Source organism: Malania oleifera, chromosome 10 (assembly GCF_029873635.1).
Source record: "Malania oleifera isolate guangnan ecotype guangnan chromosome 10, ASM2987363v1, whole genome shotgun sequence".
In the NCBI taxonomy this organism is placed as follows: Eukaryota; Viridiplantae; Streptophyta; class Magnoliopsida; order Santalales; family Ximeniaceae; genus Malania; species Malania oleifera.
This window is the reverse complement of record NC_080426.1, coordinates 7,421,318-7,438,715: the sequence shown is the minus strand read 5'-3', so window position 1 is coordinate 7,438,715 and position 17,398 is coordinate 7,421,318. Positions and strand designations below refer to the sequence as shown.

The 17,398-nt window shown below is 34.8% G+C and overlaps 1 long non-coding RNA gene across 6 annotated transcripts in view; it reads right to left on the bottom strand.

Moving 5' to 3' along the window:
* Positions 1-17,112, bottom strand: part of LOC131165838 (uncharacterized) — a 49,228-nt gene extending 32,116 nt beyond the window's left edge. For 2 of the 6 annotated variants that reach the window (XR_009139658.1, XR_009139661.1), the window contains exons 1-4: positions 16,936-17,098; positions 16,590-16,751; positions 12,773-12,852; positions 12,487-12,699 (exon numbers count right to left, since the gene is read on the bottom strand). This is a non-coding gene — a long non-coding RNA (uncharacterized LOC131165838). Of the gene's footprint in view, positions 1-12,486; positions 12,700-12,772; positions 12,853-16,589; positions 16,752-16,935 lie in introns of all 6 variants that reach the window. The other 4 variants (XR_009139656.1, XR_009139660.1, XR_009139657.1 and 1 more) reach the window with 3 other exon arrangements.
* Positions 17,113-17,398: the final 286 nt, after the last annotated feature.

The window sequence follows — 17,398 nt, the reverse complement described above, 5'->3', positions numbered from 1 at the left end:
AGGTAATTTGTTGGTTTGATCAGCATTGATTGCGGAAATCGAAAGGGACAACGTTAGTTGATCATCCTTAACTTATTAAACTGAAAGTTTATTTAAAAGCTGAAACATTGGGAAGAAGGTTGTTTGTGGAATTTAACAACAGGGCTTATACAAATTCAGTAAGATTTACACATTACTACAGGGCTATTATTAAGTGGTTGATTATTTTGTTTTGGTTGTGATTACTCTGAATCAATTTTGTGATTATGGTTAAGGTGTGATTATTGTTATAACACAGAAATATTAAAAAAGAGGAATAAAATTTTTAAATCCCAATTCACCCCCCTCTTGGGAAGCTATCCTAATTTCAGAAAGGAAGATAGCTAGGGTTTGCGTGTGGGACACTACTGGCCTTGGTATCAGCGCCGCACAATGTCTTCTACTGTGGAGACCCGAGCTCCTCCATCTCTCTCTCTTTCTCTCTCTCTCTCCTTCTTGCTTTCTTTATTTTAATATTTGTTTTAAACACATTATTTGGAAGATTTTATTGTTGCATTAAATTAATATTTACTTTATTGTTTGAGTAGTTTATTAGTTTAATTAATTTCTTGTCCTTTAATTTGTTATTTTGAATGCTTCAACTTTGGATTAATTTATTATTTTAACTGGGTATACATCTCCCTCTCTTTTTGTTTTAAATGTTAATTGTTGTTTGGTTTAATATTTATTATTGAAAATACTTTGTTTTTCTTTTTAAAGTCATTGTTGGGATTGAATATTATTTGAGTTACTTTTATTATTAAAATCAGTTTGTTTTTTTTCATTTAAGGCCATTAAATCTAGTTTGGGTTGTATTTATTGCGGAGCTTAGTTTGTTTTTATTTGAAGTTAGTGTTGGAGTTAAATGTTGGTTTAAGTTAATTAGTGTGTTTAGTCTATTTCATTATTGAAGAATTCCTTATTGTTTATTTACTTTTTATTCCTCATTTTAATATTTAGTTGAGTCGATTAGTGGATTGGGTATTTTTGTCTACGTTAGTGTTAGGTTTATTTATGTTTAAGGCATTGTTAGATTAAGTTTATTTTTAGTTGAGTCAGTGCTAATTTTAGTTTATGTTCATTTGCCTCATTTTAACCCCACCACAAATTCTCCAAAAACCCAAGATTTCGAATCTGAACTAAGTTCAGTAAAATTGTTTTCATATTTTCTTTTTACTGTTTTGCGCTAGTTTAAAACTAATCTGCATTCCCTGAGGAGACAATATGGCCTATTTGGACTAATTATTACACAACGTAACTCCTATACTTGGGACAGCCTTTGCGCTGCTCATTTTTAGAAGTGAGTCAAATAACAACACAACACCATAACATATCAGTTAATTGCACCACAGCAATCACAACCACTTTATTAAAAAAAATATTAATCTCATGCCACACAATTTAAATTATAATTTTGGAATACCGTAAACTACCCAGGAAAAATACATTTTTAACGAAAATCAAGTCTGATCGCCTCCACAATTTTATTTAACCACAAATATATATTTTTCAGAAACAATGACGATCAACCTACACATTTTAGGTTTTTCCCAAATACATATAATAATCAAAAACACTCATTTCATATGCCTAAATAATTCAGAAAAATCATATATACTATTTCGGTATCCAAATTCTAAATTTAATCAGTTAATCTTTGAAATAACAATTATTATAAAATCCCTAGACTCACAAATGTCAGTTTAATCAACTCATAATAATAATAATAATAATAATAATCCAAAATTCAATTTCCATATATCCGAATACCCAGAAAACATATATATCAATTTCTGTAATCACATATTAATATTTAATCGGTTAATTTATAAAAATTCCTGACATAATTTATTCCCCTTACCTTAGCCTTGAAGCAGGGTCGACTCCTCACAATATGGGGCCCTAAGCGAAATATTTAATTAGGGGCCCTTAACATTTTGTTTAAATTTTATTTTTATTTAAAATTAATTTTTCTTATTTTTTGATATGCAAAATCACTAATTAAAGTTTTACATTCAAGATTACATTGAAACTTGAAAAAAAAAAAAAGCATTAAATTATATTTACTTTACTTTCCAAAATACAATTTCATTTACTTTTGAGATAGTGGGAAAGTCAATGTATGGGAAGAGATGACATCATAAATAATGTTAACATTAAAAAAAAATGGGGGCCCCAACTTTTAAGATAGGGGGAAAAATCAATGTATGGGAAGAGATGACATCATAAATAATGTTAATATTAAAAAAAAAAATTTGGGGGCCCCAAACTGCTCAATGGCCTTATGGTCAAGCCGGCATTGCCTTGGAGTGGTGCCTAGGATCCTCAAATGACGATTTCACTCCAGTTAAAATGACGAGAATTGAAACTAGGACCCCATGGTGGTGTTCGTTTTTTTATTTGGCTTACCGATAGAGAGGAATTCTAGAGAGAGAAAGTGGGTTTGAGGGGAGAGAGAGAGAGAGTGAAATTAGGGGGGTTCTATTTGATGAAATTCAAATCATCCTGAAAGTTCAGGATGATTCTTACTCTTTTCATACATATATATTATAAACTTTACTTTTATATATATATATATATCTTTACAAACATTTAAATTTTTTTTGTTTATCATTATAATACTATTAATTTTATTTGTTTCATTATTATTATTAATTAATATATTTTATTAATTTATTTAATTAATCAATTAACTAATTAATTTATTTATTAATTAATTATTTTTTTATTTTTTTATTATTATTTATTTTTTCCGAGTTACTACAGTATGTCTGAAACCGTTGACGGTGTGGCTCGGTCACTCAGCATTGGTTTTCAAATTTTGAATTGGGAAGTTGGATAGGTTAGGTTTTGGAGGGAAAACCTCCGGGAAAGCTATATATACATGTTGTATGATGTAACTCGGTGTCTTTAGACACGAGATAGTAAAAAATTCATTGTTGTTTGCTCCCATGGATGTAAGCATTGCTGAACTATGTAATTCTTCGAGTCATTATTTTATTACTTTCATTATAATCTGTGTGACTATGTTTTTCTGTATATTTCACTGTTAAGTGCTGCATTGTGAGATTGTTTGTTTCCGCTGCGCATTAATTTGCACAACAAATTGGTATCAGAGCTTTGTTGTAATGGCTTCTAGAATTTCTTCTGCAAAGTTTGATGTTGTTAAGTTTGATGGAACGGAAAACTTAGGACTATGGCAGAGATGGGTTAAAGATTTGTTAGTGCAGCAAGATATGGTGAAGGCATTATATGGAGGTCAATTGGAAGGCGTGGATGAAAAGTTGGAAGGAATTGGAAGCAAAGGTTGTGGCGACTATCAGACTTTGTCTGGCCGATGATGTGTTGTATCACATCATGGATGAGGAATCTCTTGTGGCTGTTTGGCAGAAACTTGAAAGTCGGTATATGTCTAAGTCTCTAACGAACAAATTGTATCTAAAGCAAAAGTTGTATTGGCTTAAGATGGCGGCGAGTTCGGATTTGAACCAGCACATCAATGTATTTAATCAAATAATCAGTGATTTGATGTGGATTGATGTGAAATTCGAGGAAGAAGACAAGGCGTTGATGCTATTAAATTTCCTACCAGCATCTCATACGTATGAAAATCTGGTTACAACTTTAACATGGGGCAAAGAAACCCTGAATTTGGAAGAGGTAACCAGCGCTACACTGGGTTTTCATCAAAGAAGAAGGCTAACGATGAGATTTCAAAAGGTGAAGGGCTTGTGGTAAAGGGTAACCAAGAACATGGGAGAAGCAAATTTCGAAACTGATCGAGTAGTAATAAGTCTCGGTCGCAGTTCAAGAAGAAGAAAGACATTAGATGTTTTAAGTACGGGAAAAAGGGGCACATAAAACCAGAGTGTCCGAAAAGAAAGAAGGGGAATGCAGAAAATCAAGAGGATTCTTCAAAATTGGCGAATGTAGTTGAAGAAGGAAACTCAGAAAATAGTGATGGTGATATGCTTTCTGTTTCATCGAGGATCTCAGATTCGGCGTGCTCTTCTCACATGACACCAAATAAAGAATGGTTCAGTACCTACAAGTCAGTTAATTTTGGTTATATTCTAATGGGAAATGATGCTTCATGCAAAATGTTGGAATAGGAAACGTCAAAATTAAAATGTATGATAGTGTTGAAAGAACATTATGTGATGTAAGGCACATACCGGATCTATGGAAGAATTTAATTTCATTGGGCATTTTGGATTGTAACGGATTTAGTAACAAGTCTAAAAGTGGGGTAATGAAGGTGTGTAAAGGCATTCTAACGGTGATGAAGGGGCAGAAGCTAGCGGGAAATATCTATGCACTACTGAGTACTACAGTTATAGGTGGAACTGCAGCCGTAGATTCTGAGTTGAATAATACTATTTAGTGGTATACGCGGTTAGGGCATATGGGTGAGCATAGGATGAAGGAACTTCATAAGAGGAATCTTTTGAAGGGTATCAAAACATGCAGGCTGAATTTCTGCAAGTTTTGTGTTCTTAGGAAACAGAACAGGATATAGCTCAAAACAATCACTCACAAGATGGAAGGTATTCTTGACTACATTCATTAGTATGTTTGGGGACCGGTGAGAGTAGCATCACAGGGTGGACATGTACTTCGTGAGTTTTATCGATGATTACTCACGGAAGGTCTGGGTGTACTTCATGCGGCACAATTCAAAGACATTTGTCAGGTTTAAATCGTGGAAAGTTAAGGTGGAAAACCAGACCGAGAGGAGAATTAAATGCCTCAGGTCAGCTAATGGAGCCAAGTACGCTGATTTGAGGTTCATGGAGTTTTGCAAGCAGCATGGCATAAGGAGATATTTCACAGTTCGCCGGACACCACAACAAAATGGGGTGTGGCAAAAATGATGAACTGAACTCTTGCTAAGAGAGCTCGGTGTCTTAGGTTGAATGCAGGGCTAGCAAAGAACTTTTGGGCTGAAGCTGTGAGTATGACATGTTTCTTGGTTAACCAATCGCCAAGGGCATCTCTAGAGGGGAAGGTTGCAGAGAAGGTATGGACAGGTAATGCGGTAAACTACTCCGATTTGAAAGTATTTGGTTGTTTAGCCTATATGCACATTTCTAGAAAGAGATCTATGCTTGATACAAAGTCTAGACATTATATTTTTCTGGGATATCATAAATGTGTGCAAGGGTTCAAGTTGTGGGATCCAATGGCAAATAAGGTGGTGATTAGTAGAAACGTGATTTTCGATGAGAAAGTCATGGTGAAGCGTACTCAGGAGGAAGATGAAGAGAAACAGGTGCCAGAAAACTGAAGCAAAAATAAGCATGTTATGCAAGTGGGGTTGGAAACTTAGGGCAATGATGATGGTGTTCGGAATGCAAGGAGTTCTAACTCGAGAAACCAGCAAGATGATAGTATCACTATACACAGACCCATACGCACTATCAGGCCACCATCCATGTATGGATTTGATGATCTAGTGTCTTATGCTCTCATTACCAGTTGCAAGGATTCAACTACTTTTCAAGATGCGGTGGACAGCCAGGAGAAAAGTAGATGGATGGGTGCTATGGTGGAGGGAATGGAGTCATTGCATAAGAATCAGATGTGGGATTTGGTGGAGCTTCTAGAAGGGAAGAGGGCGATAGGTTGCAAGTAGGTGTATAGGAAGAAGGAAGCGGTATTAGAAATGGAAGGAGATAAATTCAAAGCTCGGTTAGTAGCAAAGGGATACTCACAAAAGAAATGGGTTGATTATGATGAAATCTTCTCCCCTATGGTCAGACACACTTCCATCAGGGTTGTGTTAGGATTGGTGGCGCATTACGATATACAATTGGAGCAAATGGACGAAAAAACAGCGTTTCTCCATGGTGATTTGGAGGAGCAGATTTACATGGTACAGCAAGAAGGGTTCAGTCAACCCAGACAGGAGCATTTGGTTTGTAAACTGAAGAAGTCACTTTATAGGCTGAAACAGTCTCTGAGACAATGGTACAAACGTTTTGACTCCTATATGATCTGGATAGGCTACAGGAGGTGTGAGTATGATTGTTGTGCGTATGTTAAAAGTATTAATGATGGTTCTCTTATTTTTCTGTTGCTTTATGTCGATGACATGCTAATTGCTGTGAAGGATATGATTGAAGTAAATCAGTTAAAGACTCTATTGAATAAAGAGTTTGACATAAAAGATTTGGGGGCAATCAAGAAAACTCTTGGGATGGAGATTTCTAAGGACGGAACTATAGGGAGATTGTGATTATCTCAAGACTGTTATATGGAGAATGTGTTGGAGAGGTTTAGCATGACTAATGCAAAACCGGTAAGTACACCATTAGCGAATCATTTTAAATTGTCTACCACTCAGTGCCCAAGTACAGATGATGATACTCGTGACATGTCAAAAGTCCCCTATGCTAGTGCAGTAGGGTGTTTAATGTATGCTATGGTATGTACAAGACCGGACCTTACACAAACTATCAGTGTGGTAAGTTTCTTTCAAATCCGAGTAGACAACATTGGGATGCCGTCAAGCGGATTTTCATATACTTATGGGGTACTTTTCACTATGACATCATGTTTGGCCAGCAACAGAGTGATCCGTCAGTTGTGGGATATGTTGATGCAGATTATGCAAGGGATATGGATGACAGGAGGTCTACAACAGGGTATGTGTTCACCCTTGTGGGAAAGCCTATTTGTTGGAGGTCTATGGAACAATCTCTGGTTGCATTATCAACAACTGAATCGGAGTATATGGCAGTTGCTGAAACTGCCAAGTAAGCGTTACGGCTTACAGGTTTAGTCAAAGAGTTGGGTATACAGCAAGGTGGAGTTTAGCTGCGTTGTGATAGTCAAAGTGTCATCTATTTAGCGAAGAACTAAGTGTATCATGCAAGAACCAACCATATAAATGTGAAGTTTCACAGGATCCGAGAGTTGGTTTCTTCAGGTGAACTTGTGCTTAAGAAAGTACACAATTCTGAGAATGCAGTAGATATCTTGACAAAGTCAGTTACCATGGATAAGTTCAAGCATTACTTAGACTTGTTGAATGTCTCCAGTTGCTAGACAGGAGGCGGTCCCAAGGTGGAGCAGTGGGTTATGTTTTTCGGTTTTCTCCTAAAGGGCGTATATTTGCCAAGGTGGAGATTGTTGTAATATATGACTCATATATTGAGTGAAATACATGTACAAAGGGAAAAACATGGTAGAAAACACTGAAGCTGACATGCAGGAGGAAATCATCGACGGTTTCTCTAAAATCATCGATGGTTTCTCGAAAATCCTTGACAGTTTTGCCAAGTGTAGAAAAACAATCAACTGTTTTTGGTGCTGTTACATCGACTGTTTGGTCTCGCGGCTTCAAAGTGTCGACGGTATGTCTAAAACCGTTGACGGTTTGACTCAGTTACTCAACGTTGGTTTTCAAATTTTGAATTGGAAAGTTGGATAGGTTGGGTTTTGGAGGGAAAACCTCCGAAAAAGTTATATATACATGTTATATGATGTAACTCAATATCTTTGGAGTTTAGACACAAGATAGTGAAAAATTCATTGTCATTTGCTCCCGTGGATGTAGGCATTGTTGAACCACGTAATTCTTCGTATCATTATTTTATTGTTTTCATTATAATCTATGTGACTGTGTTTTTCTATATATTTCACTATTAAGTGTTGAATTGTGAGATTGTTTGTTTCCGCTGCGCATTAATTTACACAACAGAATTCCTCTCCTATATTTCTGCAAAGAAATATTTTTTGAATATTTTCAAGCCTTTGGGCCACCAAGCATGGAATGGGAAGAGAGGATGTGAAGTGTATTTGAGAGAACACTTTTAATATGGGCAAGTCTTTTTCCTTTGAGAAGTAATCACGCCTCCAACCAACTTTTTATCTTTTTTTTCTGACCTCCAACAATAGGCTCACGAACACTTTTAACCTAGAACTCAGGACAGTAAGAAGCTTTAAATAGTTCAAAGGAAATGCCCCCAGCTTGCAACCCATGATACCAGCCAAGAACCTTCCATCAACTTCGTCCCCCATAGGGATAAGCTCACTCTTCCCTTGATTAATTTTCATATTAGAAATTTCTTTGAACTGAATAAGGATGCAGCTCAGGCTAAGGGTTTGATTAGCCCCCGCGCCACAAGATAAAATTGTGTCATATGCAAGGTGAAGATCAGAAACTACCATTTCCCTTCCACTTCTTCAATTTATAAGCCCTTATCCTCCGTGTTTTGCAATAGAAAACTACAAACTTCCATCACAGCCATGATAAGCAGGGGAGAAGGGTCTCCTTGCCACAACCTCTAAAAGATGAAAATAGCTCAAGGGACTGCCGTTTATAAGAATGGAGGATGCTGTAGCGATACATTGTTCAATCCATTTGCATCCTAAGTTTCCAAAACCCAATTAAAGACAGGAGAAAATCTGAACATAAATGTTCAGAAGCTTTCTCCATACCAACCATGAATACAATTTTTTTTGCTTCGGATTGAGTGTCCACAATTTTTGAAGCAATAAGGGCAGTGCCCATGATTTGTCTCCCTTCAATGAAGCATGCTAGTACTGCTCAATAACTTCTTCGCTCGCGTTTTTGAGCCTCGAGTCTAGGCAAGCATCATAAAAGTAGCAAAAACTTCAAAGACCTTAACAATGTCAGATACAGGCCGAAGTAAAGCCTTCAGGGCCTTAAGCTTTATTTCCATTGGAATCCTTCAGGACATAAAAATTTTATTCATTGGAGGGGCTTTTGAGCCCCAAGCAGCGGGCTCAAAGTATATATTCTTATATAAATTGCAAATGCATTCCTTAATATACCATCCTCTTCAAGGGTCGCCCCATGAATTTCTCTTTTATTCCAAGCATTAAATCTTCTATGAGCATTGGCTGTTCAATGAAAAAACTTTGCATTGCGCTCCCATCTTTAAGCCACAAATACCTAGATTTTTTTTGGCGAGTAATTCCTTCCATATGAATGGCATCAGTAAACTACACTCTGAGCACTAATCTCTTTCTTTGTCTTCATTAGTCACCTTGATTCACAATTTTTTTCCTATAATTGCATATATTTCACCAGCCAATATTTGTCCCTATTTCCCCACAAAAAATTATTAGGCAAACATTGCAAAAAAATGCAACTTATTGCAACTTCACAACTTGGCTATTGAGAAGAAAAATAATATCTTTCTCCAACATGTGAAGTTTATAAAAACTTTACAAGCTTCCTATTATTATCTCCTTAAAATTTATAATGTCCCATCAGTCAATTTCCGGTCAAAGAAATCTCCCATAGTTCCTTTTCACCAAATAAAAAAAGATAGATTTTTATTTTTAAAATTAAATAAATACCTCAATTTTGGGTGATCACCTGCTAGCAATTTAGGTGTGCAGTTAGCCGGTTAGGATCTAAAATTGATGGAAACAAAAGCTGAGACAATAGGGCATTGCATACTTGCAGCATTACCTTGTACCTCCTTACATTTCAAGTAGACACATGAGGCTTAAACTTTTTAAACCCGCAAGCACAAGAGGACCTTCACATACACAAGAATCCAAATTTCAACAAGACTACAACATTACAGCCACATTACTCAAAAAGTACAACTGGGTACCAAGAAGGATTTCAAAAACTATAATAATATGGATCAGTTAAGAAACGAATACTAAATGAATTTAAATATATTTTTTTCGTTCTTTTAAAACATACAAGTAAATTTGTCAAGTACATTGCATGTGATTTCAAGTGAATAATATTGTGTTAATATATTTGAATTATTGGATTTTTAATTTATACAACTTTACTCACAAATATATTCACCAAAATAGTTAGTAAAAGTCAAATCTAAATAATTCCAAGTACAGTGTATATGTTTTTATAAAGAATTTGATCATATACTCTTACAAATAAATTTACAAATTAAAATACCATTACTCAAGATTATTTACAAAAAAATGTTCTATAATGCATCTACACATTATATTTTCCTTTGCAATAACTTCATATTTCACATTTTATAATTTTTATTTCTTTAACATTTTGGGACATTCTAAACCTATAAAATTGTTTATTACTTTACAATGTCTTTTTTCTTGGAATTTTATTGTTGAGCTGATTGGTTTAGAATGATCAATATCATTGAGTTCTTCAGTTGAGCTGCTTGGAGATATTTTATGAGATGTTTAATTCTTTTAGGATTCTAGCAATTTGAATTGCTCCATAGTAGATCTTAAATTATAGAAGAAACAAATGCTCCAGTCCGATAAATGTGTGCAACTATTTCTCTCTTTAATGTGATTAAAATTTAAGCATAAAAAGAGAAAAACATAAGAGCAGGAGGTTCACTTGCAAACTAAGTAATAGTAGGTGGGAGTGCGCAGAACTGTGAATCTCCTCCTGCTTTGGGGAAAAAAGAATTGATCACCCTTTTAAGAAAGAGATCAACACAAGAATATAATATAATGGGCACAGTGGTCAGATGATGCGCTAACACAGCATCCATACACACAAGGGATAAACCCTAATACTTAAATTCAATTCATAATATTCAACTACAAATAAAAACTCCTAAGAATCATATATTTATGTGCAAAAGACATTAAACTCCCCAAAGCTTGGCCAAAAGACACAAACCTCCCCTTAGGTTTCAAAATTCCAGACCTCCATTGAGATTTGGCAAAAAGACACAAACTCACCTTGAGGTTCCAAAAATCCGACTGACTTCCCCTAATATTTGGTAAAAAGACAAGTCCAAGGAGCGACTATAAGTGTTCCAGGTATCAAATGTCAAGGAAAGTCTGAGGAATATTTTAAGCTTGGTCGCCATCTTTTTGTCAAACCTAAGGAGAGGTCAGTATCTTTGTCCTATATTAGATCCAATATGCTAGGAAATCAAGAAAATAAATTTAGGGAACTTCAATACTACTAGGATACTTCTTTTCTACCAAACGAAACCCTAAAATACACTAGAGAGAGGGTTCAGTTTCAATTCCTTATATCTTGCATATAAGTTCTGAGTCGCATGAGATTATTCTATAGAAGATTTTGGTCCATGGAATCTAAACTCCGCTTGATATTATGCTTAATTTCAAGGCCATTACCAATAAGCCTCTAAGGTAAGATTAATTCATTTGCTTGCTTACTAAACATGAGAATATTTTAAATTGCATGAAACTTAAATTTGGAAGATGACAGTGGCAATTAATGGCAGTGTGCTTGCATACAGATGGAGATTCACCTATTAACTGTTGAATTGTTTCACGCATGAATCTGATTGCTTTAGTGGCATGAGAAAAGCACTTGCAGTGGATATTACTTCTGCTTGTCAGTAGTTACATCATCATGTTATATATATTCAAATGAGACTTAGGAAATTTGTGGGAGTACTGAATGAAATCTTTTATTTGTGAAACTCTACAATGTGAGATATTATTCTTTTTAACTTCTAGCTCAATGAAAGCATTATTTTTTACCTACTAAAGTTGAGATGTAAAAGGAGAAGTTTTTAAGGGCAATGTATTCAAATTCTTAGACCTGTTGGAATTGAATTATTGAGAAAGTTCTTTTGGTAACATGTTTAGCATTTGAAGTTAGGGGGAAGGAGAGAAGAATTTAATCTGAGACTGCCACCTCTTTCAAAGCTCAAGAAGAACCTCACCTTTCTATTTTATTGGTTATATTTGTCAGCTGTAGAATCATAGGTGTTCAAGCACGTTGAATACTAAGAATATGAGTCTAATATATGTATCAATGAAAAAGGATTTTGGTACAGAGAATTGATGAAATAGATTAGATTGATTGAGGCTTAGAAAAAGGAGAGTAGGCTGGGAAGGACGGATAGAATGAAAGTGTTAAAAATCTTGTTCCTAACTCATGCTGTACTTTTCTATTGTTTGGCTAATTAGTCAAGCATGATTGTGCTATTGAAGACAAATAAATTTCCAAGATGCTTGCTTTTTTTTTTTCCTAATTAGTGTTCTGCACGGGGCATAGATGGAGAAACCAAGAGGGTATTAGGGACAAAGTCAAAATGGGGAGGAAGGAGAGGATAACAGGGAGAAAAAAAGTGGAAGCACGGAGGTATCATACAAGCTGATAGAACTTGATGTGGTTCTGCAAAGAAAAGAAAAAGTAAAGAGGGAAGAAGAGAAAAGGGGACTAAGAGAAAACACAATTCAACTCAAAATCGATTAATCTTCAACCTGATAAAACCTATTAAATCATGACTATTTACAGGAAATAGGAATTATGAAAATTACAACAACACCCTTTCATTATAATTTCCTTACTCTACAATTAATAATGAACCCCTAAGATGTTAATAATAATTAAAATACTAATTAAAATCTAATGGGCCTAGATCAAGTTCGTATCTTGAAATTGGGTCTCAAAATAGCTAGAATTTATCCAACCTACGTCACATGTAACTTCATATTATGGCATCCAAAATTTCTAATGAAAAGGGAAACAAGAAAGATACAACTCACCCTCCATGCATGGGGATAATTTTTAAAGGCTAGATCGCAAATGGCATCCACAATGTGCCTCAATCGTCTTTAGTACCTTTATTACCATCCATAAACATCATAGGAACAACACCCATTGATGGCTGGCTCTTGCGGCAATCCAAGAAACAGAACCTAAGCACGGTGAGCATATTCAAAATCATGCCAAAACCCAAATAGCGTAGCAAACCTGCACTGAGGAATGAAAAAAAGATCAATCAAATTTACTATTTTAAAGAATTAAACTTAACAATGCTTTCTCACTTACTCAAGATGGGTGCTACACGCATGCTCAAACAACCATACTGTATGCAAGAGTAAACACCCTTAATATGACATAAAATCCCCCTGGATGAAGTAGAACAGTATATGACTTCGAAATCAGTTTCTTGAAAATTACATATTTTTTAAAATTCTTGTGCTACTGTTCTTGCAAGATTAAGAAATTCATATGAACAACAACTCAATCACATGAAACAACAATAAACACGCAAGAACCACTCAAACTGATGGCATGAAAAATACAAAGATGGCGGCAGACTACTTTGCATGCACATATATTTGAGGACGGTGAGAAAAATACTATACACTGAAAGTTAAGTACTTGTTTTTGCCACGGGTTGATCAATTACATTGGCATAGATCATAACGTAGGAGTACAAAAAAACCAAAAAAAAAAAAAAAAGGCTAGTAAGTGTAAAATTCTCCAAGCAAAATTGTAATAGACATAAGGTAAATGCAAGAATAATTTAAGGTGAAATAAACTAAAAAAATTTGTAATTGCTAAGGTACCCCAACCGAACAAGATATGTTACAGGGAGACCTCACAAGAAACATGCACTTTCATGAAGAAAGAAATTTTACAGACAAGCTGATTGAATCACTGAAGTGAGTGATCAATTATAGCACCGTAAACCAGCAAAGCACATGCAGATAAAAGCCATTCCAGCTGAAGTGGGCAACAAAGAAACATATGAAGGGAAGAAAAAATTTAAACTTCTGCATTTAAAAAAAAATGGACAAATTAAGTATTGCAGGAAATAAAACTGTGGGAGGAAATTAAAGTATAAACGAAGAATGATAAAAATATATGACAACATTGAAAGAATAACAAACAGAATAACATGTTAAAAACATGAGCAGCGGAAGAAATTTGCACCTCCGTCCATTGTACTTGACTTGTAAATATACTACTAAGAACTATTTCAATTTCTAGAAAAAGAGAACTATAATTCTATGAAGTGTCTTCTAGTCTTTACCTTAGACTTAATGGGATGAATTGATGGAATACACAGGCCCTTTTATAGGCAAGACTAGGGACCCTTCACATAACTCTTATGACTTTTGAGCTCCCTCATTAGTTCCATTCATCAAGGAACAAATATGAAGAGTTTGTAACTTTATCACTAATAAGACTATTAATTCATGCACTCATTGGATAAATAATCACCAAGTGCACTTAATGTGGAATGTAAACAATCACAACTTGGTTATTGGAACCATAAAATAAAGGCGAAATGTGAATCACTTTAAGGGAATAATTATAAAATAATATAAATATTTCTTACATTCTCCCACTTGGTTCACATAACACAGATTCTTTATCTAAATGAGTCATGATATAACTTTAATTGCATGCACATAATCTTTATAGTGATTGCTCCCACTCACTTAAGTCATACTACACAAGGAACCATAGCGGTAGCGCTTTATTTATCAAGCATTCCCTTCTATGTATTACAATGCATAATACTTCATGAGTAAGCACTTTAGGAAAAACTTTATGAATGATCAACGTCATTCAGGTCCAACCTTAATATCCTGATGTATATGATGAATTTATCTTTATACGCATAAAATTGAATAATTCATCAAAATAACTCTCTATGTGACAAAATGTCAACAAGTACAAGAAAAGAAAAAACTCAATGCCACAAAGACCCATATTATCCACATGACCCTTAAACTGCATAACCGATAATCCTTTGGTCATTGGATCCGCAATCATCAAGTCTGTAGTGGTGTGTTCAACTGTAACCAAATTTTTCCAAATATACTTTCTCACACTAAGATACTTTATGTCAATATGCTTGCTTCTGCTTCTGCTTTTATTGTTTTTAGAAAAGAACACTACAACAGAACTATCACAGAGAATCTTTATCGGTCTTTCTATAGAATCAACAATTTTGAGACCATTGATAAAATTCTTTAACCATAAGGCCTGTGTTGATGCTTCATAGCAAGCTATAAATTTTGCCTCCATAGTAGACATAGCAATAATTTTCTGTTTCACACTCCTCCAGGATATAGCTCCTTTAGCAAGAAGAAAAATATATCCAAAGGTTGACTTTTTGCTGTCTACACAACCAGCAAAATCTGAATCTAAATACCCGATTACTTCCAAAAAATCAGTGTGTCTGTAAGTCAACATGTAATCATTGGTTCCTTGCAAGTATCGCATCACCTTCTTTGCAGCTACCCAATGTTGCACCTTATTGACAAACTTTGCTTCTTATTGCCTTGGTCAAATTTGCCCTTTTTGGTTTTTGACTTCGCATGAGCCACCAAAAAATCTTTAACATGTTCATGCTCATCAATCGCATTTCTAATGCTCTTTTCCATATGGGACTTTATGAGCATTAGACTTAAACGATTGGTTTGCTCCCACCATGCATGCTTATCAAAGACTTCTTGTGCGTCACCATCCTTAAGGGTACGTGGTTTCACTTCCCGAAGTGCATAATCGAGATCCATGTACCCAAGAGTAAACATAAGGGAATCCTTCCAGTCAGAAAAATTATTATCTTCAAGCAGTGGAACATCTTGTGCACTATTAACTTAAGAAAAAACTGCAAAACCAATAAATGACTTTAATGCTATGAAATAAAATATTAAAACTTTATGTAGTAAACTCCACCTTCCTATGGGCCAAGGTTGCAAAACGTATGAATTTACTAGTAAGACAAATAAATTTAATCAATATGACAAAGAGTTACCCATTATCCTAAGGGCATTAGGGCAACCTCACCACATTGATAAATTTACTTTCTCATGCTAACTAAATTATAAAATCAACAACTTTCCTATAGGACCAGGTCACTAACTTCATCACTTAATTACAATTTTTAATATCAATAATCATATTATGGCACAAACTTTTAAATTGATTTGCTTTATTGGGATGTCGTGGCTACTCCCGAAATTTTAAATCAAGCCACATGACATTTATATTGACTTCCAAGATTGAGTAGGAATTCTTGGGTGAAAAAACTTTAGGCCCAAAACAACTCTAAATAGAGTCAATATTACTAATCAAGCATAGGCTAAGAGGCTTGGTTCTGATACCAAATGAAACAATAACAAACTGAATAACATGTTAAAAACATGAGCAGCAAAAGAAATTTGTACCTCCGTCCATTGTACCTAACTTGTAAATATACTATTAAAAACAAGTTCAATTTCTAGGAAAAGAGAACTATAATTCTATGAAGTGTCTTCTAGTCTTTACCTTAGACTTAATGGGATGGATTGATGGAATACACAGACCCTTTTATAGGAAAGACTAGGGACCCTTCACGTAACTTTTATGACTTTTGAGCTCCCTCATTAGTTTCATCCATCAAGGAACAAATATGAAAGTTTGTAACTTTATCACTGATAAGAGTATTAATTCATGCACTCATTGGATCAATAACTACCAAGTGCACTTAATATGGAATGTAAACAATCACAACTACCACTTAATGTGGTTATTGGAACCATAAAATAAAGGCGAAATGTGAATCACTTTAAGGGAAAATTTATAAAATAATATAAATATTCCTTACAAACACAGCATTTGTCATTAAACCTCCACACTTCCTTTTTTGCAGCTTCAAAATCAAACATTGGAAATTGAATACAACAAAACACCATTACCTGAAACATGTTCATTCGTGAAACGAAACAGCATCTATTTTCAACCTACCCAAAACTCAAACGGAAATTACCCACATGTAAAACTGTAATCCGCAATGGGTGCAAATGAATTGCATAATTGCGGTTCTAGAGGAAAATAAAATGCCAAGACGTGAGAGATTTTTTACCAGCTTTTTCAAGCAAATCTTCCGACTGCGAAGAGCTTCTCAGAGGTAATGCACTGTCGTTCTGGTACTTCGCATTGGTTTTTCGAGGGGAGAAAGAAATGGAGGAGGGTGTGGAGAAGAATCTCACCTTCGCCGCCTCGCCGGCGGAAGCTGTCACCTTCCCTATTCGACAGGAAATTTTCGCAGTTAATTCAATCTGAATTACAAAACATGAAAATAGCCCTACAATTTAAACATGAAAATAGCCCTTCAATTTGACGAAATTGGATCATGCGCATGACATGGGTAATCAATTTTCAAGGTTTTTTCGTGTTTGATTGATAAAAAAGTGGATTGTGAAACTCACTTGAATTCTAGGCGTGGGATATGATTTTTGAACAAACAAATTATTGGCAAGTTTGGCATAATAACAAATCTTATTTCATTAGTTAAAATACTCACGGAGGGAGAGGAAGAAGGAGAGGAACCTCTATGCCTTATATATAAGGACTAGTCTAGGGGTAGGAAAATGCGTTAACAGACTGGGTTCATACGAATCATAAATAAGTCTAAATTAAACAAGTTCATGTTGAATCGTTTATTAATAAGTGACAACCATGTAAACCTAAATCCTGCCTATTTAATAAATAAGTCATAAATAAATCACCTGTTCAAAAAATATAATTAATTTATTTTAAAAAATTAAACATTTCATAAAAAATGACATATTTAAAAAATAATAATAGTCCTTCATTATATTTGGCGACCCACCCTGAACCCGCTTAACCTGTTTAATAAATGGATCGAACCCGAATTGACTCGTTTATAAA